General features: G+C 43.3%; 1 protein-coding gene across 1 annotated transcript in view; it reads left to right on the forward strand.

Annotated features, from left to right (window-relative positions):
* Positions 1 to 8,092: 8,092 nt before the first annotated feature.
* LOC133403215 (G-protein coupled receptor 22-like) overlaps positions 8,093 to 24,598 on the forward strand; it is a 30,092-nt gene continuing 13,586 nt past the window's right edge. Inside the window, exon 1 of the mRNA XM_061677914.1 lies at positions 8,093 to 8,140. The gene's annotated coding sequence lies outside the window, so the exon portion shown is untranslated. The remainder of the gene's footprint in view (positions 8,141 to 24,598) is intronic.

The following is a 24,598-nucleotide window of genomic DNA, read 5'->3' on the forward strand; positions in this document are numbered from 1 at the left end:
AGGCACGTTAAATTCTGGCAGGTGTGTGACACAAAATTTTCTTTGTGGTTGGTTTATTCTGAACACATCCACAGTTATAGCTGGGTGTGCACACTTATGCAACCTATGTAAATTAATCGAAATATTAAATAAATAAAAAAACCTTTGGAATTGAAAAAAATAATTAAAAATTAATAATTCAATTACAATACTACATTGAAAATACAAAAAGCATTTAAATTTAAAAATAAATTTTACATTCAAAATAGATGAAAATGAGCCGTTACGCTGGACGACTGGTTTTAACTGGATTTAACTTGCAACTAAAAAGTAAAGTAGTTGAATGAAAATATAAAATTCAACCTATAATTCAATTTTTCTTATTCACGGTCAAATTAGATTACATTAAAATAGATTACAATATATGTAGTTAATGGTTATTATCATAAAGTAAGTAAACATAGGAAACTTAAAAGTTACATTTAAAAAAAATTGTACTTAAAAATAAAACATTGAATGGATTTTTTTTTCTTGCAAAATCTTTAAAACAATTTCCCGACATCTTTTTGTTTGCAATTAGAAGAAGACCCTGACCTCTATTTGGAACTGTTCAGAATTCCCTCCACCTTGACTAAGGCTTAAGAAAAACTGCGCCAAAGCATGACGCCGCCACCACCATGGTTCGTTGTGCAACCTCGGTTCCATCGGACCAGAACACATTTTCACACTGTTTTCGTGGTTTTTTTTGGTGTTTTTTTTAATTGTTGGATTATTACATCATTTGTGTGTGCGTTAGCCACTGAAGTGGTTCTGAGTGCGTATTTTGCTCTGCTGCTCCTTCTTCTGCGACGTCATCGATTTGACAAGCTTGGGATTGAGGTCACATCGTAAGACTTTCATTGTTTTGAGCGTAAACTTGTCAGTGTGAAACAGACGCTCACGGGCTCCGAAGAGAAAGAAGAAGTCGATAAATATTAAAAGGCCAGCGCTGCAGCGGGAGAAGGATGCGGATCCGCGCATGAAAGAAGATCGTCCCGGCAGACGGCACAAGTGCGCTCGGGCCAAATATAATGGCCGAGGTTCCTCTGGGGACGAGAAAGGGCCGGAAAACTTCGAGGGATCCGGGACAGACGAGGAGACCGCACGGGCGCCTTTGCGTTGTTATCCGATTCTCTCTTTGCTGCTACTATCACCATCACACTCACACACGCAAATGTATTTCGGGAAGCTTTTTGGCCTTCAGAAAGTGAATTTCAAGAGGTCAGACACTTGCCCAAAAAAAAGGTGGTAATGCTGAGCTCGTAGTTGGTTTGTCGGATTATTATTTTTTTTTTCAGTTTTCCCACTGGTTCATTTGGATCGGGAGAAGTGGAGAATGAATCATAAGTGGCATTTTTTTGTCAGGGAAAATGATGGCATACGAACCACTACCAGTCTTAGCTGTCTATTCATTCAAACGATGACAAATCAAGGAAAATTGGACGCTTCTTCGTCTCGTAGCCGTGTTCTGCCTCACGACAAGTTGGGGATGCAAAAATAGAATCCGCTTTAAAGTGGAATACGCGGTGGACCATTCGCAGGGGTTAGGGACAGGGCTCGATATTTCGAACGTTACGGACGGTCTCCAGGCGGTCATGCGACGCCGCCTTCGTTTTGTCTCGGGAGGCTTTGGAACATTTTGTGGACACGAAGTGATAACGCACCTCCTTTTGTCCGCCGCGCACATTTTCCCGTTGCTTTGTCAACAGTGTGGGGAGCGGTGGATTGTGGCATTCTTGTTGCATACTAGCAGTGATTTATTCGTTGCAAATGTAAACAGTGGCAATGGCACCTAGTCTGTGATTTCGGACAGAAAAGTTCTCGACAACAATCACAGAATGAGTAAGAAACTTGAATACCAATTATTCAGACGGGCCCCATTTCATATGTTATGCAATGTGCTTATACACATTGAACGTACACCCCACGATAAACGGTACTGATTTACTGTAAGATATACAGTGAACAGTATACAGATATACGGGGTCTTGCCAATGACTGTTTTATACTTTGCGTGTACTTAATGAAGTTTCTAGTGAGGGCATTCCACAAATGACAACAAACTTTCGCTTAATTAGACAAATGAGCACAATTTAACTTTTACAGCCTGCGTAAACTCGAATGTGTTTTCACCTCTCTCCTCTCGCCGTCTTTATTTCTATTTCCAGTTGCTGCAATTACAATCAAGAGATAATTATCATGAAGAAAGTCATTATCGCGTCCTCTTGACGTTCACACTTTAAATATAATTCATTTGAGGAATTGCATTGAGTCTGAAAATAAAGCAGATTATCAAGAAACAAGAGGGGGGACTGCACACTTTTAGCCTGGCATAATTACACCTCGGTGCAAAATGATCGACAACAATATAAAGCCGGATCTCGTCACAGTTTTTTTTTTTTTTTTTTTTTTTTTTTTAATATTGATGATATGGCTATTTTTATGATTCATTTTATTTTGGATAAAAAAGAAATAGGTGGAAAAACATACAATGCGGTTGTATACTTAATCCTAATGCAGGTCAAGAGGTATCCAATAAAATTGTTTTTAGATCGGATCACGTGGTTTTAGGCCAAAGTGTGTGCAAACATTTCCCAGTGGAGAAGGAGAGAGCTTTGGAGTGTGCGTTAATGTTGTTGTTGTTTTTTGTATTTTACTGTTCTCCAAGCGTTCAATAAACAGCTGAACATTGCATCAGCAACTAAGTACTGTATACTGGGGGAAAGAAAACATAAAAATGACTCGGGCTGCCAATAATTTTAACTCATTAATCTGTCAATTCTTTTGATCAATTAATTGAATTAAAAAAAGAACTTTTTTGCACTTATTATTACGGACATATTTTTCAAAAAGAAAACATGAAACTTCTTTTTTGGGGGGAGAAAAAAAAAGATAAATTTGACTGCATTTTTTTCTTTTTAGAAAAAATACAAGCACGCAAAAACATTTCTTAAAAATAATAATAGACAGGAAATGTACACTTTTACAAAAAATATTTTGAAAATGTATTTTTTTTAAAGAGAAGTTAAAAAAAAAGAAAGATTTGTTTGAGAAAAGTCAATTTGTGAGAAAGATAAGTCTCAAGAAAATTGGTCTATTATGCAAAAAAAAAAAAAAGCATGAATTCTTTTTTTTGGTCTTTTTCAAAGAATAGAAAAAGTCATTAGTTTAAAAAAAAAAAGCGTGTGTGTACACAAACTAAGGAAAAGTCTTGTTTTGGGAAAAAAGTGACATTTTCAAAAAACATCTAGAAAAAACAAATTTAAATAGTGCGCCATTTATTTTGTTTTGACATTTATTTTCTAAAGAAAAAAAAAACAAACAAGCTAGTCCTTTTTTTGTGAAAAAGATCCCCTTTTTCAGATTCAAAAAAAAAAAAGTCATTTGAGGAAAAACTTTATTTTGAGAGCAAAAATCCTAAATTGTGAGAAGAAAAAATGTTTTAAATGTTTTTTTCAAAGACAAAGGTTGCAGTTTGCGTGCGTGAAATGTTGAGTAATGTGAAAGACGGCGGGGAGCATCTGCGCCAGGCCACCGTCAGCTCCTTCAGGAGCACGGGCAGAATGTTAATGCTGCAAAGGCTCACCTCCGTCCTTTCTCCTCTCGAAGATACAAGGGCAACACTGCATAAATCCCGCCCCGCCCCCATACACACGCATAACGCCTCCTTACCCCCCCCCCCCCTGTGGCTCCCCGACACCAAACCCTTCCCTTCCGTCACGCACAACGTAATTAAAAAGGCCCGTTTATCTTGCACCGCAACTTCTAGTGACGCTTCATTTGAAAAGCACACCCTTTTAGGATCGTTTTAATTGGATCTGGAGGACGACACAACACTGAACACGCGCGCTCGTTATGCACGGCTGTACACAAGACGGGCATTGATTTCATTATTGTCACTCATTTGTCTAATGTTAAGACAAAAGGCTTTGCCCAACAATGTATGACTCACACTATAAACTACATACCGTGAATCCCATTGATTCCGGGGACAGCTGAAAATCCAGGATGTAAAGATAAAAAGCATGCTTTAAACACATTTAAACTCGTTAAAACGCACTTTAAAACAAACGACAACTCTCACTCGCAAAGTTCTCCAAATTAGAGGCCAAGTGTGCTTCCTTGTGTTTTTTTTTTCTTTTCTTCTTCTCATTCCCAGTAGAGGTTTACTGTAAAACTGATGCATAAAACAAAAAGAGAAATAAAGATGTTTGTATATTTAAACACCATAATGGGAACATTTCGTCAAATAAAAGTCTGCTAGCTTAATGCTAACATAATGCAAAACGCCATAGACTTAGGGCTAACGGGAATTTGCATAGATGTAATTTTTTTTTATTTTAACAAACAGGGCAGCAACGCATACAAACAGCACGCAATGATACTCAAGCATACTGTTTAGTCTCTCTACTCTGAGGGAACAATGATTATTACTAGTTGGGGACCTTCTCTGCCTTTTCTTTTCTCTGTTAATTATGTTGCATCTCGTCCAAATTCCAACTTACCTGTCTTCTGTAAAAACCCATAAAAACGATGGCTTAAAAATATGCGACATTTTGCCATTTTAAATGTTGTGGAATTCTTAATACTTCACAGTTTTGATGCACCCTCTGCTTCTTTGATGGAGTAAATAACTGGCAAAGACAAACGCGGGCACAATTTCCTGCGCCAACACGCTGAGGGAAATAAGCGCAAATGAGATTCAAAAGCACAAAGCTGCATCCCCATTTGCCAAACTCACTCACAACCTACAAGCAAGGAAAAAAAAAAAACATGTTTGAAAACCAACCAGTACTGTAAAGGACAACCAGGATGTTCTGAACGTGAGGCTTATTTACTGTAATTCGTCTTAGTAGTCATTAGGCAGACAGGATGTGTGCTAATTAGCGACGTGACACGACGAGGCCGTCGTGTGCCAAACTGAACCGCAGTTCCAATCTGTGACTCCCAAACACTTTGCTCACAGTCATTTCTATTCATTGGAGGAGCGATGAGGGCAGTGGTGGGAAGTTCATATATATATATAATATTTTGGTACTGACTTTTCCAGGATCCGTACTTCACTCGAGTACAGAATTGAAGTACTTTTGCCACCTCTGGATTGTACAACAGCGGCGACAGAGTTAATTACTCCACATGGCTGGCTTTAATTCGGATAATTTTTTTTGTTCTCCTGCCGAGTTATGAAAACGGGGTATTATATATAATTGACAATTAAAAAAAAAGAAGTGTGCTTCATTCACTTAAGTACATGAGTTGATTCATTTTTTTTTAAACACAAATATCTATACTCTGCCACCTAATTGTTTATTATTATCATTAATTATGATGCTTATCAGGTCTTTTTTATTTTTTAATATATATATATATTTTTTTTTTACACAAGCATCTGTACTTCTACTCAAGTACGGAGTGTGAGTACGTTTTTCCACATCTGTTAATTGATCTTTTCATGTGCTGTGTCATGTTGTCCCCAAACTGGGTCAAAGGACGACTTATTGATTCACAAATTGCTAACGAGGTGTTTTCGTAGCGCTATTTGCGTACGTCGCTGTGGGAAGCCCGCTACTGAGCCACTAACGGTTGCTGGAGGTGTCGTCAAAGGCCTCACGTCAAATCACGAGAGACAAGCAGAAAGCAGGCAGGTGTCAGGTGAGCAGCGTGATCAATAAGCTTTTATTGTTTCGCTAAGGCTCCGAGCGAGAGTCCAGATATACGGCAAACTGCGATCAATACACACAGCAGCTGCTCCGGATAAAAGGCCGCGGCGGCCGCGATGCAAAGCCGCTTTAGCTTTTAGTTGACATCCATTTTAAGGAACGCTAGCATAGTTGTTGAGTCATGAACGCTTACCATAACTGAGACGAGAGGTTCTTTAAATGTTGCACTTGGGTTCCTTTGTGACTCTCTGAATGAGTCGTCGCTGGGGTCTGGGAAACATGTTTTGTACGTCGAGCACTCCCGGGAAGGTTCGCCAATGTTGCTGTCACGATTGGGTTATCTTGGTGTTGGCTCGGAGGCAAAATGCGGAGGAGCCAAGTGCAGGGATGCAAGGAGGTACGGTGGCCCTGAAGTGCAGAACACCACAGCAAAGAACTAAACACAACAGCAAGTTAAAAAAAACACGACAGCAAATAATTCATCACAATGCCAAATAACTCCACGTGACCGCAAATCAAAAGAACACGACAACAAATAAGCAATCACAATGACAAATAGCTAAACACAACAGCAAATCAAAAAACACAACAACAAAGAACTAAACACAACTGCGCCTCAACAAGACACGAGTGGCTGCAAGGGGCTGATTGGTCGACACGAGGAACAGGGCTGACGAGAGCTGGTGGAAATGAAAAGCTAAAGAGCAAGGCAAGACATTACCACTGACAACGGACAAAGTCATCAAAACCACGGATCATGAAAGTTCCTTGTTGTTGAGGTCATACTAGTAGGCCAAAAGTGGCACGGGTATTCAGAAAAAAGGTTACTAGTAAGACAGTTGTTCTACTCGTGCGCTGAATTGTCTTACTGGTGGGGACGGCGAGTGTACTAGTACATTGACCTTAAGCTGGATATCAAATAAACGTTCAAACTCTCTTTGTCTTTTGCACAGCTTCGTGACCAATGCAAACAGTCAAGGGGGAAGAACAGTAAGTGATCATTGCGAAGGTGAAGCTTCTCAAGGGGTTAGCTCGAGATAAGAGCTGGAGGTGGCGCCTGGGCTGTGAAGAAAAGGGCGAGCACGGTGAGGGAACGATAATGGCAAGTAGGACATCGGGATCGTGGAAAGAAGATTGGAGCTGGCGAAGAGGCCGAGAGAATTGTGGGCTGGACGGTGCGGAGAATTGAGAGGAAAAAAAAGAAAAAGAGGAAAAGAGTAAAAAGAATATATGCATACGAGTTTTGTTGTATTATGTTTACGTGTTTGTGTTGAAATATGTGTTGCTTAATGGTCAATTCTATCGTTCGCTGCCGCCGCAGAGCGCTCGTGTCTAAAAATGTTTTGCTTGCAAGTCAAGGGGAAGAAACTCGCCCAAAAACCTGTCATTGCTCAAGGCACCACTACAAATGGCGCCCGAGTATGACAATGCAGCGCCGTTGCGCACTAACCGCAATAGAACGCAATAGAGATGGCATGTCACTTATGGGAGACAATGCCACCCGCTGCTCAAAAAGAACAACACAGTGAAATAGTACCCCGAACATACATTGTTTCGCTTGACCCTCCCGAAACAGGTACACCACCTGTGGAGACTCCATTAGAAAGCCATTAGTCACGAGCAGACGGGAGGCCTAATTGCCGCCTCCGGGGGATTCACGCGCTTTATGTGCAAGGACGACAAAACCCAACGACATCCGTCATGCTCACATTCCTTCACCGCGCCGCTCACGCTATTGTCGACCGCAGCTTCCGTGGGACGATGGCGAGTTATTTCGTGTAATCGCGCGCCGGTAATGGACGATAATGAAAGATTGCAGCATTTCTTCTTCTTACGGTTTTAATGACAGGCTGCGATGTGATCATCTGGCCTTTGATGCACTTTAAATGGGTCACATTATGGAAAACAGTCGGTATTGTTTGTGTGACAGTGACAACAAAGTTCTACTACGTTCTATTCCATCCAAATATTTGGGTTTCTGGGGTGCCCCGGATGCCGCTCGGCATGGCGACCAAAGTGGGGTTAGCCCCTAACCGGCATTGATGAAGAAGGCAGCTAGCGAGCCGCGAGAACTAATGGGAATTGCGGGACACATCGACCGTCGACACTTCAAACGTACGTTGCGCTAATATGCTTCAATTCGCCGCCAATTCTACACGCTGTAGGTGACGTAGAGATAACTGAAATCTACTTGCGCACAATAATTACAGTATTTGTACTTTGCTGCTTCCCACCAGATAAGCGCTACAGAGAATGGACGCTTCACTCCAGCCTTGAGCACGTAACCCGTGTGTCGCGTGGCCTTCAAAACTCTGCCGAGGATCAGGAAGCTTTCAGACATCGAACGTGGACGCCCCTCAATTCTCCACACTTCCTAGCGGAGTCTCGTCCCGACGCAAGCTGCCAGGCCCGCAGCGTTTGAGACGATGACGTCAGCAAAATGAAAGTAATCTGCTCAAAAAGTGGGTCATATTCGCGTCTCGCCTGCATTGCGTTGCAGCTGTAGTGTACTAATATCAGGGTTTCAATTCACACAGATAATACTTTTACGCCCTCCACTCACCCCAGAACAAAATGATATCCGTTGCCTGAGCATTACAGTTCACGAGTTTAAAGGCAAATTGAAATATAATTGGATTAATAGTAGTTTCTTGTTCACTGTACTTCAGAATGGAACACTCGGTCCATCCGTCCATCTTCTTTCCATTGCACTTGTCCTCATTCGGCTCAAGAATGAAAACGTAAACTCGATACGGGAGGTTTGGGGAAAAAAAGCGACGTTGAATTCATTCCGTGACGTCGTTCATGTCTCGAAATCTCAACTCCTCTCACCCCATAGAAATGAAGGGAAATGCAGTTCGTCTGTCATGAAACATGGCACTCGTATCTCAAGGCCCCACTGTATTAGATGCATTCCATTTTTTTGCGCGTTACCCATGTTAATTGATGCGTTATGTTCAAAAGGCACTTCTCATTACACGGAAGCTGTCAATTGCTGTGAATAACTTTGCAATGGTGCGTAACAGCTTTGTCCGCCATTTCTCCGTAGTTTCAAAGTCAATCAAAATCAGAACAAAATGTGTGACTCTTTTTGTGGCAACTATAACTGTTTTACTGCGCACACGGTTCTGTAAAAGGGTCTATTTAATACAATTACGATCGTATTGTTCGCTCTCAAGCGGCACAATTGGGATACGCGTCATCGGGTGTCTTCAGAGGCTTCGTTTCCTTCTTTCTTCTTTGGGGTTCGAGCACGTCGATAAAACTTCTTGGGATTCACGCTCGCAGTGTCAAAGGGAATTGCGTTGCAGCGGCTGTATTCTCGGTCACTGGCATCGAACGCAAAGGCAAAAAGATGACAAGATTGTCAGCTTCTCTCATCTCGACCGGCTCACGTGACACGACTGCCGCATTGTGTTGCAGAGAGTATAATAACGGTGACAAATAACAATCTGACTGGTGTAATCTGACCATTGCACTTCTGTTTCAGGCATGAAGTTGCTTCCCAACAAAGAGGAGCAAGAGAGCTACTGATACAAATTCAATACCATGGCCTTCGACCTTTTATCAATTTCTGGCAATTTGCCATGCTCCATAAACGACTTTTTTCTTTTCTTTTTCGTCGTTTTATTTACTCTTTCCAAGTCATTTTCTCCGAAAATGAATTCCGTTCTTAGAGAATGCAATTTGTGTAGACATTGCACGTGGAGGCTGAAGAGGTGACGCTGAGCTGAAATCCTCTGGAATGAATTGAAATGTGTGAGGAGGCGAAATATTTCTCATCGGAGAATTTTATTGTGGAAAGTCCGCGCGTGTGATAAATAGTTTGCAACGAGCTGAACATTTTTGTTGAATTTTGTGACTATGTACAAGTTTGAACAGTTTTAACAAGGGCTGCAGCCATCCGACATTTTCGGAATAAATTATTCTACCAATTATCCCATCGAAAAAATGCATTTTGCATTATTAAAAAACAATACCAATACAGAATATGCATGTGATGTGCATGTGTAATTTTCGTCCATTTAATGTCACCATTCTCACGTTCTACAGACTGAAGTATCTGTGACTTTGGATGTGTATGCCTTTACGTAGTGGGCCTGGCGTGGTGAGTGACGTGGGAGCCAGCGAATGAGAGTCGTTAGCTCGGGTTAGCCATTCTTTGCGTTGAGGCCCCGGGCGTCAGGTATGGACTTGGACTTCCGTTACCTTTTTGTAGACATGTTGCTGTGTAAGCCAGTTGCGCTTCGCTTTAGACACATTGCACTTTGTTGTCTTCATTTATAAGTGTGGAATTATCCCAAACTTTGGACATTGGACATCGGTCGGTTAAATCGGTTTAGAAATGTGGGAGGAGTAGACCTGTCCAAAAAAGTGGGGAGACTAAAAATAAAAATAGATTTTACGGTGCAGAATAACACGTGTGAATGCGCTTCAGTGTTCACACAATGAAGAAGGAAGTCCGAGAGCATTTTCCTTGCGAAAATCTCAAGTGAGCATCTGACGTGCGACCAAGTGCAGACTGCCCGGCTTTGTGTTGATGTGCTCCCACTCGGTCCACCCGAATGCTCCTTTTTCATCTTCTTCTTGGTTTCCTTCTTGTCTGCCCGCATTGTCCTCGCAAGATGGCTTGATAGAGACATGCATTATTCATCCGCATGTCCTTTCTGTCATTGTGGATGCGTGCGCGGGGCGCAGAGGGGCGCGAAGCCCGACTACAATCGATCAATCGGGGTCAGACGTGCAACACAATGGGATATGTTGATTGGACATCAGCAGATGTAAATGAAAAATGCACCATGGTGCGTGTACTTTAACTTCATGCAGATTCGTTTACAGGAAACGCGCAAGACCACCTGCGTCGCGCACGACTACTTTCGACCGTGATTTCATGCCTCTTTCTAGTCACTTCCCAACGAGAGTACTGTAATCCTGACGAAGCCCTGGACAAAAAATAGCAAGTCATTCATGACCCCCAAAAATGTTTAGAATTGTCTATATTAATGCAGTGGTATCTCGATTTAACGGACCTGGAACTAACAGACTTTAGATTTAACAGATAGAACGGTAGTGTCCGCTTGGAACTCAAAGCGCCTGGAGACTGGCACCCGTACTTCCGGGAATAGACGCTGTTGTTGGTCGTGTGCAGGTCTTTCGAACATGCCGTACGTTGCCACAGGCGAACAGCTTGACAAAAAAAATGTTACTGTCCCAAAAATAGCATGTTCCAGACTCCAGAGAGTTGTTTTGTACGCCTCAGCGGTAACACCGCAGCCGTGCCGCTTTCTCTATGCACAATAGACAATAGATATAACCATCATCACATGGCCGCCACCTCAATGCCCCACATTCAACATGGCCACCACGTAGGCACGGCTTTTTCGAATTGTATCTGGTCATATTGTATGTGTGATCTGGAAATATGGCAGTCCCATTCTGCCTGAATTGCGTCACATAGCGTACGGCGCACGATTGTGCAGCTAACAGACAAAACTACTCTACTCCTAGAATACCTGGTTGAAGAAGTCCAAAAAGAGAACGGTCTAGAACCTCTTGGTTATTTTAAGGTTAGTGATGTTGGGCTTTAAATTTCAGGATGAACTTAAAATACACTATATCCTTTACAGCTCGCACCTTCTCGAAGCTTTTGAACCCTGTTCAACAGCAAGGAGCTTAACAGCAAAATTCACAATAGTTGTTGGAGCCATCAATCGGCCAAACAAGTCCTTTCTGCAACTCTTCCAGTCTCTCTGTATATTTGCTGCAATCTACTGATAACACTACGTGACAGTCTAAGCTCAGTGGCCACTTCTTGTTCTGATCAGTTCATATGTCAAGGTCGTCCTGGTCTCATGATGTCAAAATGTCAACAGCATGATGAAGACGACTGTTTAAATACCAACAGCAATTGGTCTATTTCTGGCTCAAACACCTGTTTTGAATCTTGCCTATCAGATCCTTGTTCGAGAACCGCAAAGTTGTGCAAAACGTACTGAATTACTGCAGAGTTTGACACGCGCATTCAGAGGTTTCGAGAAGGCCAAACGAAGTGCCCCTGTAAAGAAACGGAGCATTGATTTCTTTGATACAGCTCGTGTGTTGGCTCTCATTACGATTCCCTACCTAATGAAGTATCCAATGTAAACACAATTGATCATAATTATTGAAGGCTCTTGCTGGGGACATCACTAATAAAAAGTCAGAGAGATCAGCGCCATGAGGTCGTAACGTTCCCCTCACAGGCGCTGATTAACACACGACTGCACTGCATTAAATATAAGCATGCCATTATTTATTGAACACCCTCTGAAAGCTATTACATAGCACTAAAGTTTTCACCCAGAAAATTGGTTCGCTTAATATTCTGCCGCATACTAAAGACGGAACTTGATAGGAAAGTCGATGATGGGGGGGAGGGTGCCTGTGCGCAAATGTAATTATGAATTTCAAACAAAGGGACCACGGCTGCCAATTTGGGCCTTTTAAACCCCTCGTATGTTCCCTATTTATCCCAAAGTCAATTTTGTGGCTAATGGCTTCATTACTGCCGTCAAGCTCGAGAGGGCCGTCGCTAATAAAAGTCGGACAAGAGTTAAGCGCTTAAGCCAGTCGAGCTGATATCTGTCTTCTTCTTCTTCTCTGTTTCCGGACGGCATGTCACAGTCGACCCTTTTTGTCCCAAAATGGTAGCGCGTTAAGGTGACTCTGATGTCGACCGAGAATTACCCGTCAAGTGAAGGCCGCAGTGTTACCTTCGCTGCTCTTTTTGGTTGTGCGCAAAACGGTTTCTGCAAAAGGTCCAGCCTGGCGTGCTGGCTCGGTGCCGCATACTAATGTCTGCTGACTGTTTTTCCCTTCGCAGCCTTGTCGTTCTGCATTCCAGTTACGTTCTCATGGTGTCACACCGCAAACGAGTTGAGCCTCGCTACGTGACAGCAGAAGTCCTAACTTTTCTTTTCACGCAGAGCGGTGAAGATGTTCTCCAACCAAAGTCACGGGCAACGGCTTCAGTGGCGTTTGCAACATCTGTGGCATCGTACTGTGTGGAAAAAAAAACTACATTTACATTTTAGAGTGGGCAGCTTAAGGCACACCTGTCCAATAATTATGCTGTCTAGTCTTGGGTCTTAGAGTTCATTGTGTCTACACGCTGCTTCTTGCTTTGCCCTCAACAAAACCACAATCCGGATGCAGGTCGGTGCGTTCATTTCAGCTTGCCAATGTTTACCTCATGATGTGTGGCTCCCTCCCATTTTAGAAAGTGTCCGCGATTGGCTGCCAGGTGTTTCCCCGCCTCTCGCCTATGGTCAACTGAGACCCAGATATGTAGAAAATGGATGGGCGGATGTAAAATTGCAGGTACAGTACCCCGCTTCAGCAGCCCGCCAAAAAAACTGGTCTATTACGTGTTGTGCAACTTGCCAGTCTAGCTTTCATTTTGCGCTCATGCAATATTCACCACAAGGCTCACAGTTGATCCTAATGAAGTAGGAGAGCTAAATAATCCTTTTGTTCTGCGTATGATTAATCGTTTTGTTTCTCCGCCTGTGCTCCTGCTCTTCCAACACGGCGCACGGTTAAATGGCCCCCTACTAAAAACGAGGAAAGTAGAGCTAGCGAGCACTCGAAATGGTCCGGCCGAGCAAATGGACGACAAGGCGGTTTGGTGCGTTTGCAGACTGTTTGTCACGAATCCGGTGTAAGCGAGCGGCCTCACTGCTCCGTATTGATTTTCTACTCGATCCGAAGAAGAGAGATGGACTTAATATCGCCTGCTGCCAGCTGAGCCAAAGAGACGTACGCATATTTATGTCAGCAGCAAACGCACAGAGAGATTTAAACTTGAGAGGAGGTGAGAAGAGTTTAAATCAATAATGGTCACATTTATCTTTATTTACCTCACTGGCAAACTGAACTGTGCCTCCAGTAGAGGTCAAGTGCTTTTTAAGGAGGTCCATTTAAATGATTACCTTCTTTTAAGTGAGCTGTTTTTTGTTTTTTTTTTCCATTTGGCATAGCAACCATCATCTCTATTAACAGTAGAGGCAGTAAAAGTAGTCACACGCTACTCACGTAGAAGTAAAGACACTCCGGTAAAAGTAGTATTGCTTCAACTCCAGTACTTAAGTAAAAGTCAAAATGTACAGACTCTGAAATGCATTTTAGTACCAATGTAATATGTAAAAATCGATTTTGACTGTCATTGTATCATCATGCCGGACGCCCAAGTGCATCATGCACCATGCACCCAAAAAATGGGGAAAACTGAAAGGGTGAAAAGCAACACTACTTCTCAGTCTTTGCATGAGTTTTCAGCAATTATCTTCATGTATAATGCATTTAAAAACAAATCTCTGCGTTCAGTTTACAGGGTCTTTTGTACAATCTGTTACTTCCTACCATTGACAATGAGTAATGGTCCCGGTCCAATGATCTGTGAAATATATTCATAATGTAATGAAACGCCTGGCACCGTTCAACAAGACATCATGCATCTCTCATTCTGTCGCAGGAGCTGACTGTTTGCTTGTTTGTGAGGGAAGGAGTAGGCAGGCAAGCAGGAGGGGATGAAAAGAAAGTTAGGTGTGCACAAAGCGATGCAAAACAAGAGAAAGCTGTCACTTTGAACAGCGCGTGCGGTGAACGCCTGCCTGCATTTGCGTCTGTCTGTCTGTCTGTCTGTCTGTCTTCGGCACGTTGACACTCGAAAAATCAACATGAAGGGGGGAGAGGCTCCAGAAATAAGGAGAACATTTTCATCCAACATCGTTTCAGGGTCGCGTGAGGAGGTCAGCTTATTTCCGGAAACAGAACGGATGCGCGGAGATCCGTTCAGATGCTGGAAATCAATGCAGAAATAATGATGCGGATCATCGCGCCTCACAAGGGAGTTTTATAGCGGCGGTAGCACAGTCGTGTACAAATATGCTACTAAGAATGTACAAACACAGCTGTCAAAATATTTGAGCTTTAGGAATCAATTATTATTTACGTGTTCCTTTGCTATATTGGGTTTCAACGTTCATGGATTTTTAAGCAATCGTTTTTTATGTTGTTGTTGTTTTTTTTTTCAAGATACAGGCAACTCTGAATTTAGAGTGGCGCCGCTTCGGTGTAGTACCACGTTATACCACAGCATGCCTGGCAGCACTGAGGTCTACTGAAAGAGATGCAGCCATCATTAGAAATGGCTAAGTTAGAAGTGTCTTTACCGTACTGCTCAAATTATATGAAAATGACCCATATACTGTCAAAATCCATAAAAGAAGGATCGCTTAAAAAAACGTGCAAATGAGATTGTGAAGAACCGCGATATAGCGGTTGATCGCCATCATGTTCAACGAAAAGTCCAACCGCTGCAAACAAGTCCAAGATGATTAGAATGCAATGCACAACTCTATTGGTTTTCTTAAATAATTCAGTTGTTCCTGTTTAAGGGAGCCATGTCCCCAGCCACTGCGGCACACTTTGGGCTTGGACAAGCTTGGCACATCATTAAACATCTCTCGACTCCAGAGCTGAGTTTAGTGTAAATATCAGCTGTGAGGGCGGACTGTGCAGCCTTTGCCACCCTCCTGGGGACGCCGCATTTGCATTTGACAAAAATAAGGTTGGAATATTATTACGGTGTGGGGCGCAGAGGACTGAGTAGAATGGAAATGGTGCGCATTTTTAATATCGAACTGCGCGGTAACTTGGCACGGCGCATTCCTTAGTACGGATGATTGACTGCACGCGTGCAAGTAAAGAGAACATTTTGCATAGTGCTACCATGTCACGAGACTTAACCTATAGGCCTAATCCCATGTGACATGAGACAATTAAATGTTATAAGGTTTGATGGGCTTCACATGCACAATGTTTCAAATCATGTGCGTTAATTTAAGACAACACTGAAGGTTGAGATATCGCCATGCGGTTCAATCAAGCAGTTGATTGCAGCCACAAGACTGGGAATACCTCGCTCCACTATAATCGTAATTGCGGAAACCAATGGTTGTGTGAATAATCTCCATCATTTGCATAATATCTCAGTGTCCGTATGAAGGTAGGGATTCCTTCGGTGACTTTTTTCACTCGTCTTTTTTTTAGAACATTCAATCAGTCCTTCCGTAAGAAAAATTCCCGAATCAGGGCAAGGCCCCCCCCCCCCCCCGAATTCTCCTTGACTTTTCCTGGTCATGACGATAACACCGAGCCCATGTTTCTTATCGCGGCGGATGTGCGTGGCATTGAGGATTCCAGTGGATGCTCACGTGACTCGGAATTATTTCAAAGAGTGACCAAGAGAAACAGTTTCATTGGAACTGAAAGGGTGAAAAGAAACCAATTACTGTCCTCTGTTTGATTTTCTATCCACATTCCTACTAAACATTTCATGGTTGGTTTGGTTTGTTTCCTTGCACGGCACACGTCACGCCTGCTCGATGATTTTTTTCTCTCTTACCCAGCCTGTTCAAACCGGGAGTTTCCACAGGCCAGTGGTGCCTTGAGATACACGTACCTTGACTTACAAGTTTGTTGAGATACCGAGTGCGCTTTAGTCCTGCTCCGCCAGAGGGTGCCAGCAAACTTCACTACATCCCACAACCATCAATTTACATTGATTTCCTTGCAGTGGAAGAACAATGACAATTGGTGGCGCGAGTGCACCATGGAGCTGTTTTGCCAACTGCCAATAAACCCCACAGAAGAACAAGGAAGGTCAATGCATTAGGTACAGTCGTATTTTGTCCTCGTGTTTGCACGTTGCGCTGAGAGTAATAAGCCGTTTTCAAACTGCTAGCAATATTTGAATGTGGCCTCATTTCAGCACGTCGGGGTTGGCCGCGAGCGTCCAACGTTACACGAAAAGTCACCTGTATGATGTTGTATTTTTTGGAATGCACAGTCAGTTAAAAATATAAGAGATGTGATCAACTTACCTGATGACTCGGTGAGAACAGTGAGGCGATGTCCGCGGTGGTTTTCCAAGCTCGGCCATGAAGCCATCTGCGTAAAGAACACACACCACGGTTATATATCTTTACCCTGGATCTGAAATTGAGAGCCATTTCCTTCTTTTTATGTCGAGGTACCAAATTAGAAGAATTGAGTCCAGACAGACTCTACTCTCCAGCTGTCAAAAACTGCTACTACAGCAACCATCATAAAATTCCATAAAATGTCCATCCATCCATTTTCCAAGCCGTTTCTCCTCACAAGGGTCGTGGGAGTGCTGGAGCCTATCCTAGCTGTCATCGAACAGGAGGCGGGGTACACCCTGAACTGGTTGCCAGCCAATCGCAGCGTGATCAGCACTGGCGGACTTTATTGAGTGCTGCAGCACGTGGGCTCTTGCACCAGTGCTGGACCTTCGCAAAGCAACAGTGTCCACCAAATGTCTCCAAAGACTTGGAATCGAGCAATTAAGTTGCCGCTCATTACCCATCTCATGATTTGACTGTGCACCCTTTTCCTTGTATTTATTGTAACCGTGACAACCAACCCAGAGTCCTTGCTGCATACAGTGAACGGCGGACTGTGGGTAGTTCCGCTCTTTCCAAAGTATAGTTACCTTGTTGATTAACTGTGGCATTTTAGACATTACAGTGGCGGGTTTAATTCATCCGATATGGGATATTAATATATAATGGGCTACTATATCACCATATATAGACAATTTAAAAAAAAAATATGGGTAACATTTTCATATGTAAGTGTATCGCAATAAATAAAAATACAATCGAAAAGTGTATTAATTTAAGTAGTTCAATTCAAAAAGTCAAATTCGTATTATACAGATTAATTAAACACATGGGAAAAGACTTTTCAGAATGCCAGTTCCTACCTAATTTCAGTTTTTAAAAAACATATTTTTGAGTTTTTTTTATGTAATATTCAAATTTATGAGATGCAGAATTTGGGATCTTCGTTAACGGTAAGCTTTAATAAATCATGAAATATTTCACTCTTTGTGTGGTCAATCTATATCACAAGTTTCACTTCTGGAATTGAACTACTGAAATACGATATTCAAATTTATTCAGATGCAACTGCAATTCTATTATGTTATTCTGTAATGTCAAACAGTGGGCAGAGATAATAGACTGCTGTCCGCTCACATCGTGGACGTTTTCACCAATATAACGTTGGAACGCCGTGAAAAGATGCCTCCGCTTGGCGTTTTATTATAAATGGAAAAATGTGCACCACCTGCTACAGTGCAGCCAGCGCCAACGGAGATTGTAAGCCAACACACACACAAGCCTGCTCCTTGGAGCGTGTAGGCAGACAAATTCCCAAGCACTTGTAGGGTGTCTGTGTGTGTGTGTGTGTGTGTGTGTGCACACGTTTATAAAAACTGGCTTCATCTCAGCCCACTGCAGGATCACCGGAGGGGGCGTTTGAAAGTTGTGTGTTAAAAAAAAAAAAAAAAAAGGGTGCATTGTGAAAGATGGTTGCAGACCATCAGTGGCGGGCGATGTATTTGCTACCGGGGCTTCAGCGGGGACTTAATCCAACACTTAATAGCACCTCGAGCACATCCCAATTATAGAAAACATCAACATCCGTCACATCAGGATGTTGGAAGGTGTTCACATCTCCTGCCTCCACCGCATCCTGGGTCTCCACCGGTGGGACAACAAAGTCGCTTACGTTGACGTTCAGCAACGAGCAAAGACTTTATCTTTGAAAGTGTTGCTGGCCGCCCGAAAACCTAGGTGGACGGGCCAGAATCAGTATGCCAACCAATAAGCCCCCCACGCCCCCGCCGTGTGTTGAAGAAGGGATTCACTCATGAGTCAGTGGTCCATACAAGCGCCTCGAGGATCACCTGAAAAGCTACACTGAAGAAATACGGAATTGCAAAATAAAATGTCATACTCACTACTGGTATAAGTATTTTAAGATGAGTGGCGATTAGAATAGGTAACGCTAATGAGGCTAATCGCTATTGTCACACACAAGCAGCTTATTTTTGCATTGTCAGATCCGCATGGATGTATGAAGACTGTGTCGCCTTCTTGGCCGGACATTTGGCAGCTCACAAAGCGTTACAGCGCGATTAGCAGTTATTCGACTTCAAGCTTGAAACTTCGACACGGAGTAGTAACGTCGACCCATCGACTACTCGATTAATCGGTCAAAAAAAACATTAGTGTTAGCACCGCGGCTGTTTCTCTCCAAACAGCTGGATGTACTGCTAATGTCGAAATGTCGGTTAGTGTGTGTTGCAATACGAATAAAGTTCTCGTTAGCACAAAGCTGTTGTCCGTGATTTATTGGACACAACATTTTGGCCACAAAAATTGAGTTCTACATCGCGCCGCTGCCCTGTTTCCTTGCCGCCAGTCCTGTGGTCCCGCTGCTATAAATCGTTTTGTGATTTGTCGACCTAAAGCTCGAAACATAAACAGTTGTAGACTCGTCTGTTCAACAACAACTAGAGGCTGAAATCTGACTGGACAAAAAAAAATATTAAAAAATCCAATAATAATAGCATGTACATACGCGTACTGAAAGAAATGTAGCCACCTAATGAAAAGAAAAGACTGTTAAGAGTAAATGAATACAATTACTTGGGACAAATAAGATCACTACTACAGAGCATCAGTAGCGTTTCAAAAAAAAAAAAAAAAAAAGCCCGCATCATAAAAGTAGGATTCGATTGCATAAACAATCAGAGGCGGCAAAAGCGCAGTCGTTGTTGAGCGTTATCTTGTCAAGAAAGTCGGAGTGACTTTCCCGGCCTCTTGAAAATGACACCTTGTTGTCATGCAGACAGATGGCCTGATCTCATCCATTCCTTCACTTCTTCTTTTTTCCTTCAACCAATTCAGAGCGCACATGCGACGTTGTGCCGACAGGACCGCGGCGCTCGCCATCTGCTCGTCATCTTTGGCGCCCGCGCGTGCGTTGCCTGCTTGGAAATCGCACGCGGGTAGTCGCTCGTTCTCGTGCTTAATTCAACATCACGCTGGTCAGATGAACGTTATTGAAGAAATCAGGTTGCTTTATGTTGAAATATTTTTTTGTTTAGCCTCATAATAAAATCGTTGTCTTCGTCCCCCCCTCTGTAATCTAATCATAGTGCCTTTTAGTGAGCAATTCAAAACTGGTTCAGTGTATCATACAGAAGGGCTTCACAGAGTCTTGAAAAAAAAAATGTATTTAAATCAAGAACATAAGGATGACGCAGCATGTTTGGGTTGCTAATTGCAGCCTGTGAATTTTTGACAGAGGTCCACGCAAGAAAATTCAATCTTTAACGATCAAGCAAGCCCGAGAAATTACAGTCACTTTGTGGAGTGGAACCAAAATGTAATCAGTTTGTTTAATGACGCGAGCGAGCCGCTAAACAGCCCGTCGATGTCGTACGGCGCCATCCGCATTGCCGCACGCATCTCAACGGCTTCCAGAAGAAATATCACTTCAACATCCGTCGTCTGCAACGCCCACGTCGAAAACATCCGGAATGTATGCGGACGTCCGTGTGCAACAACCGTGACGCCGTCGCCAATTAGCGCCGAACAATCCCCATTGGAGGCACGTACACAGACGTTGCAATACGTACAAAATATACTGTATATACTTCCGTTTGATGTTTTTGTGTTGTTGTTTAAATGCGCTTCAAGCATCGAGAGTGGTAAAACGATATGAAAAATTGTCTCTGAATGGCGCGGTTTTTCACATATTGCGGGTGGTTCTGGAACGTATCCCCCGTGATAAACAGGGAGATCGCAAATTTGGACAAATTGCTCTGGAAGGGAACTTTTACAGGTTGGCAGCTCTGCTGTAGTTTAAGCAGTCTTAGGTTAGCGGCAGTACAGCACATTGTTCAACTAATACTTTATCAACCGCTGCTTAATTCAACTGTTCGATCGGCGTATCAGTTGCGTTGACCATCAATCGATTAGCCATGCCTTGAGAGTGAGGTGCAAAAAAAATGATGATGATGATTTGAGGGGGAAAAAAAAAAAAAAAAAGGTAACTTTTGTTCCGTTACGATGTTCATGTGAGCTTCCTTCAGAAAAGGGAGTCAGTACATTGCGTGCGGGTGTGAATCACCGGCTGTAATATGTTCGCTATTGTTCAGTCGCGTCGCTCAGTGTGAAGGGTGAGTGTAACACCGCACCGCGTGCACTTCCGCCAATTGACATTTTGTCGACGAGTAAGAGAAGGCCGTGAGCATCGTCCGTGCCGATAGCGAGATTCATTCACAGCAGAGAAAATGTTTATTTAATGGCAAACGAAACGAAAAACAAAAACTCCACTGAAAGATTGAAGGAGATGTGAATAATAATACTAATAATAATAACCTCGCTTCATTTCTCTTTGGAAGTGAGTGATGAGTTCCTCAGCGTTTGACGGCAGGATGCAATCTGGGCACACACATCAGGATGTACATGAAAACACGCAGCCTGTGAGTCAGCCACCACGTCAGCAGCTTTGATTATATGGAACCAGTTCATACGGTTGACTTTGACGTGACTCACTGTATACAGCCCAAAAGTGCTGTTGGTGTCAAAGTCCGTCACCTCCGTCTGCCACGATATCGCGCGGCGTGCGCCTCGAAATTAGAGATAGGAGACGTCCCATACTGGATCTGGTGTGTACATTTCAACATTTTCCGTTGCAAGCTCTGATGACTCCGAAGATCCGTGAGCTACAGTACGTGCAAGCGGCCCCGTGACGCGCTTTCGAGCTCGCCGGCCATCGGCGAGTTAGTACGCGGTCTGCTTCAGTCTACATTCGCAAACAGAGCAAGAATGAACAAACACAAACACTTGAGCGCTTCAACTTGCCAGAAAAAGGAGTAAATATAATGTGAAGTACATAATGTTAATCAATACAAAAGAAATATATAATGGGACCCAACTATTTGCATACAGTGCAGGCACTTCAAAAGTAACAATTCTATAGTATGATGAATTGAATGATGTTACTTTGACACTAGCTTTCAATGCAAACCTGTCGAGATTTGTACAAAAAAAAGTTGTTTGTTGTTACTGGCTACAGTATACACAGACGACGGAGAGAGCAGCGTGCTGCTATATTTAGCCCGCATATGATTGGCATAATTTCCCCCTTCCTCCTGTTCAAACTGTGACGCCGACATCCAAACATGCTGTTAACATTGTGAGGCACACTCTTCCATGACTGAAGTTCAGCGTCAAGGGTTCAAACAGGAGGATCGGCGGCTATTTAAAAATTGGTTTTATCAGTTTCATCTCCTTAAGTGCAGAGTGTGAGTACTTCTCTACTCTTGCCAGCCTGCCTGTCAGCGGCGCCGTAATGGCTCCCAGCTGCGGGCGCACACCGAGGAGACAAAGGTGTTGATCTTTGCGCCAACTTCCCTTTATGATGAAGCGCTAGGAGATTTGGAAAAGACGGTCTCGCCCCCACCTGTCAGCGCGGCGGCGGCTTCCCGTTATCAGCGGACCGCCGACGGGAGCGGCCTCGCTGACCAGGCGCAAGCGGAGCCAGCCAGCCAGCACTGAATAATTGCGCAATGTATGTTTGGTTAGATGCTACACAGGAAAGGGAGACGAGAAAGGGCAAAAGGGCACAAATGGGATGAGGGAGAAAAAAAACGCTTTTCATTGACGTACTCAAAGGCGGCGGTGCCCCCCTCTATCCCCCACTTATTGGAGAAGTGCCTCTATTTTAGGCAACGTGCCCCCCGTCAACAAAATGTTTTCGGGCGGAAGAAGTTCACATTGTTGATCATATATATATTATTTTTATTTTTTTTAATGTTAATGCCTTACACACTAAAAAGGAAGTCAGGCATCAATTTTGGTCTCGTTTTTTTTTTTTTTTTTTTTTTTTTCAGGTGTGAACAATCTAAGCATTATGCTTGCACATGGGAAAGGAAGCAGCCATGTGCATGCATTTAAATACAAGTGGCACGCGTGCTGCATGACACAGTGTCCCAATTAAAGGGTGTCGCACACATCATTCCTCAAAGTGCCAGCTTCCTCCCCCCACCCCCTTGCTTTCCGTGTGGAAGCACTCCGAAGCTGCAGTGGGCTAACCTACAAATGACTGCGAGGAAATGGCAACGGAAGCTTCATAATGCTGTAACACCGCATGGAATGGCAGTAAATGTCATTGTGCTCCATTACTGAAAGAAGCCATGTCCACCGAGCCTAATGGCCTTCTGTACGTGCGGTATTGCACGGCAGGTCATCGCTTTTTGTGATGACCGCAGCGCACACAGTGTCACTTTTGGCTCTGAAGAACAAAAGCTCCCAGAATGCGACACAAACTTGCACTTGACAAGACAACTGACCTTTACAGTGATCCCCCGTTTATTGGGGGGATACGTTCCAGACACCCCCACGGTAGGTGCAAATCCACGATACTGACCGCATAAAAACACTTTTTTTAAAAAAAATAGTTTTGCCCCTCCTACATTCTTAGAACACATTTAAATATTAAAACACACTTAAAGTTATTAAAACATACTTTTCAAAGTACAGTGGTGCTTTGAAAAACACTCAAAGCACACCAAAACACCAAAATTCCTTTTTGAACGTGTTTTGAAATATTTTTTGACATTTGCGCCCCACATAAACAGCAAACACGGAAAATGTGATACGACCCTCCCGCTGCGAGGAACCCAATGTGAATTGATGACGGCCGCATGTTGTGAAGTTTGCTGGCGCCATCTAGCAACGGGGGTCTGAAATGCACTCGTATCTCCAGACCAAAAAAATACAAATAATTGGCCAAGTGACAGGTCTTAACTAAAAAATTGTAAGTCAAGGCACTCAATTGGGGACCTTCTCTGCCTCTTTTCCTTGCTGTTAATTACGCTGTATGTTGGCAGGTAGAGCTCAGCGCTGCCCGGCATGTTGTGGCACAATATGGTACTACACTTCAGGTGTGCAACTCTAAATACAGACTTGCCTATAGACTGTGAAAACCCATTAAAATTGCTCATTTAAAAATGGACGTAAAGTGGGGGCTTGAACGATGAACCGCAACACATTGGGGGGGAAACACTGTACGTGGAGGAGTAATAAGTCATGAAAGACAATCAATTGGTTCTCATATGAAGCAGGTAATTAATAATTAGCAGAGCTGCTTCCCTGGGTTTGTCACGATGAAAGAGTTGGCGAAGGAGAGCAGCTGTACATTTTCCAGGAACAGGAATTCCCAAAGGGGGAGACAATGAGGGTCCAAAATGAGACATCTAACGCTGAACCCTCTGATGGCCGAGCGCCCTGAGGGAGGAGCATACTCTCCACGCTTACATCTGTGACAACCGCACTGTGTAATGCGTGTGTGTGTGCGGTCGTTCTCACCGTGCTACGTGAGTGTCGCGTCCCCAGCGTGCTGCCTTATGTTCCCACGCCTCGCCTGACACGGCTAACACAAACAGATGTGGCGGCCGTGACAGGAAGTCGACCACTTCTGAGATGCGTTCAATCTCGGACGCTGAGAACACACGACGGTGTCACTGCAGAGCAGTGGTTGGCTGAAGCACTGAGCTACATACACTATATTTACAATTAGTTCCATGAAATTATATTACTTTCTTTTTTTACTTTTTAGCATTTCTCATTGCCGGTGTTGGGGAGTAACTAATTACAGATTATGTAATGGAATTACAAAATTGATGTCATTTTAATCTTTTACATAGGGTTATGTACATGGTACCAGGTACCGAATGCACGGCCCGCCACTACTGAACAGCAGAAAAAAATGGGAGGTGGTAAATAATCTTTCTTAGTTGAAGGTGTCTGTGTGTGATGAGATTAAAGAAGGCTGCGTTTACAGACACTAACCTTGGGGGCCAGGGTTAATAGTTGACTTCACCCAGCCCTGCTTGATGTCGCTCACCTCACTGCCCTGCAATAGTGTTCAAACTATAACTCATAGCACAATCTCGAGATCATGTGACCTTAGCGTCACCCAAGACGACATGT

This window comes from Phycodurus eques, chromosome 5 (genome assembly GCF_024500275.1).
Source record: "Phycodurus eques isolate BA_2022a chromosome 5, UOR_Pequ_1.1, whole genome shotgun sequence".
Lineage (NCBI taxonomy): Eukaryota > Metazoa > Chordata > Actinopteri > Syngnathiformes > Syngnathidae > Phycodurus > Phycodurus eques.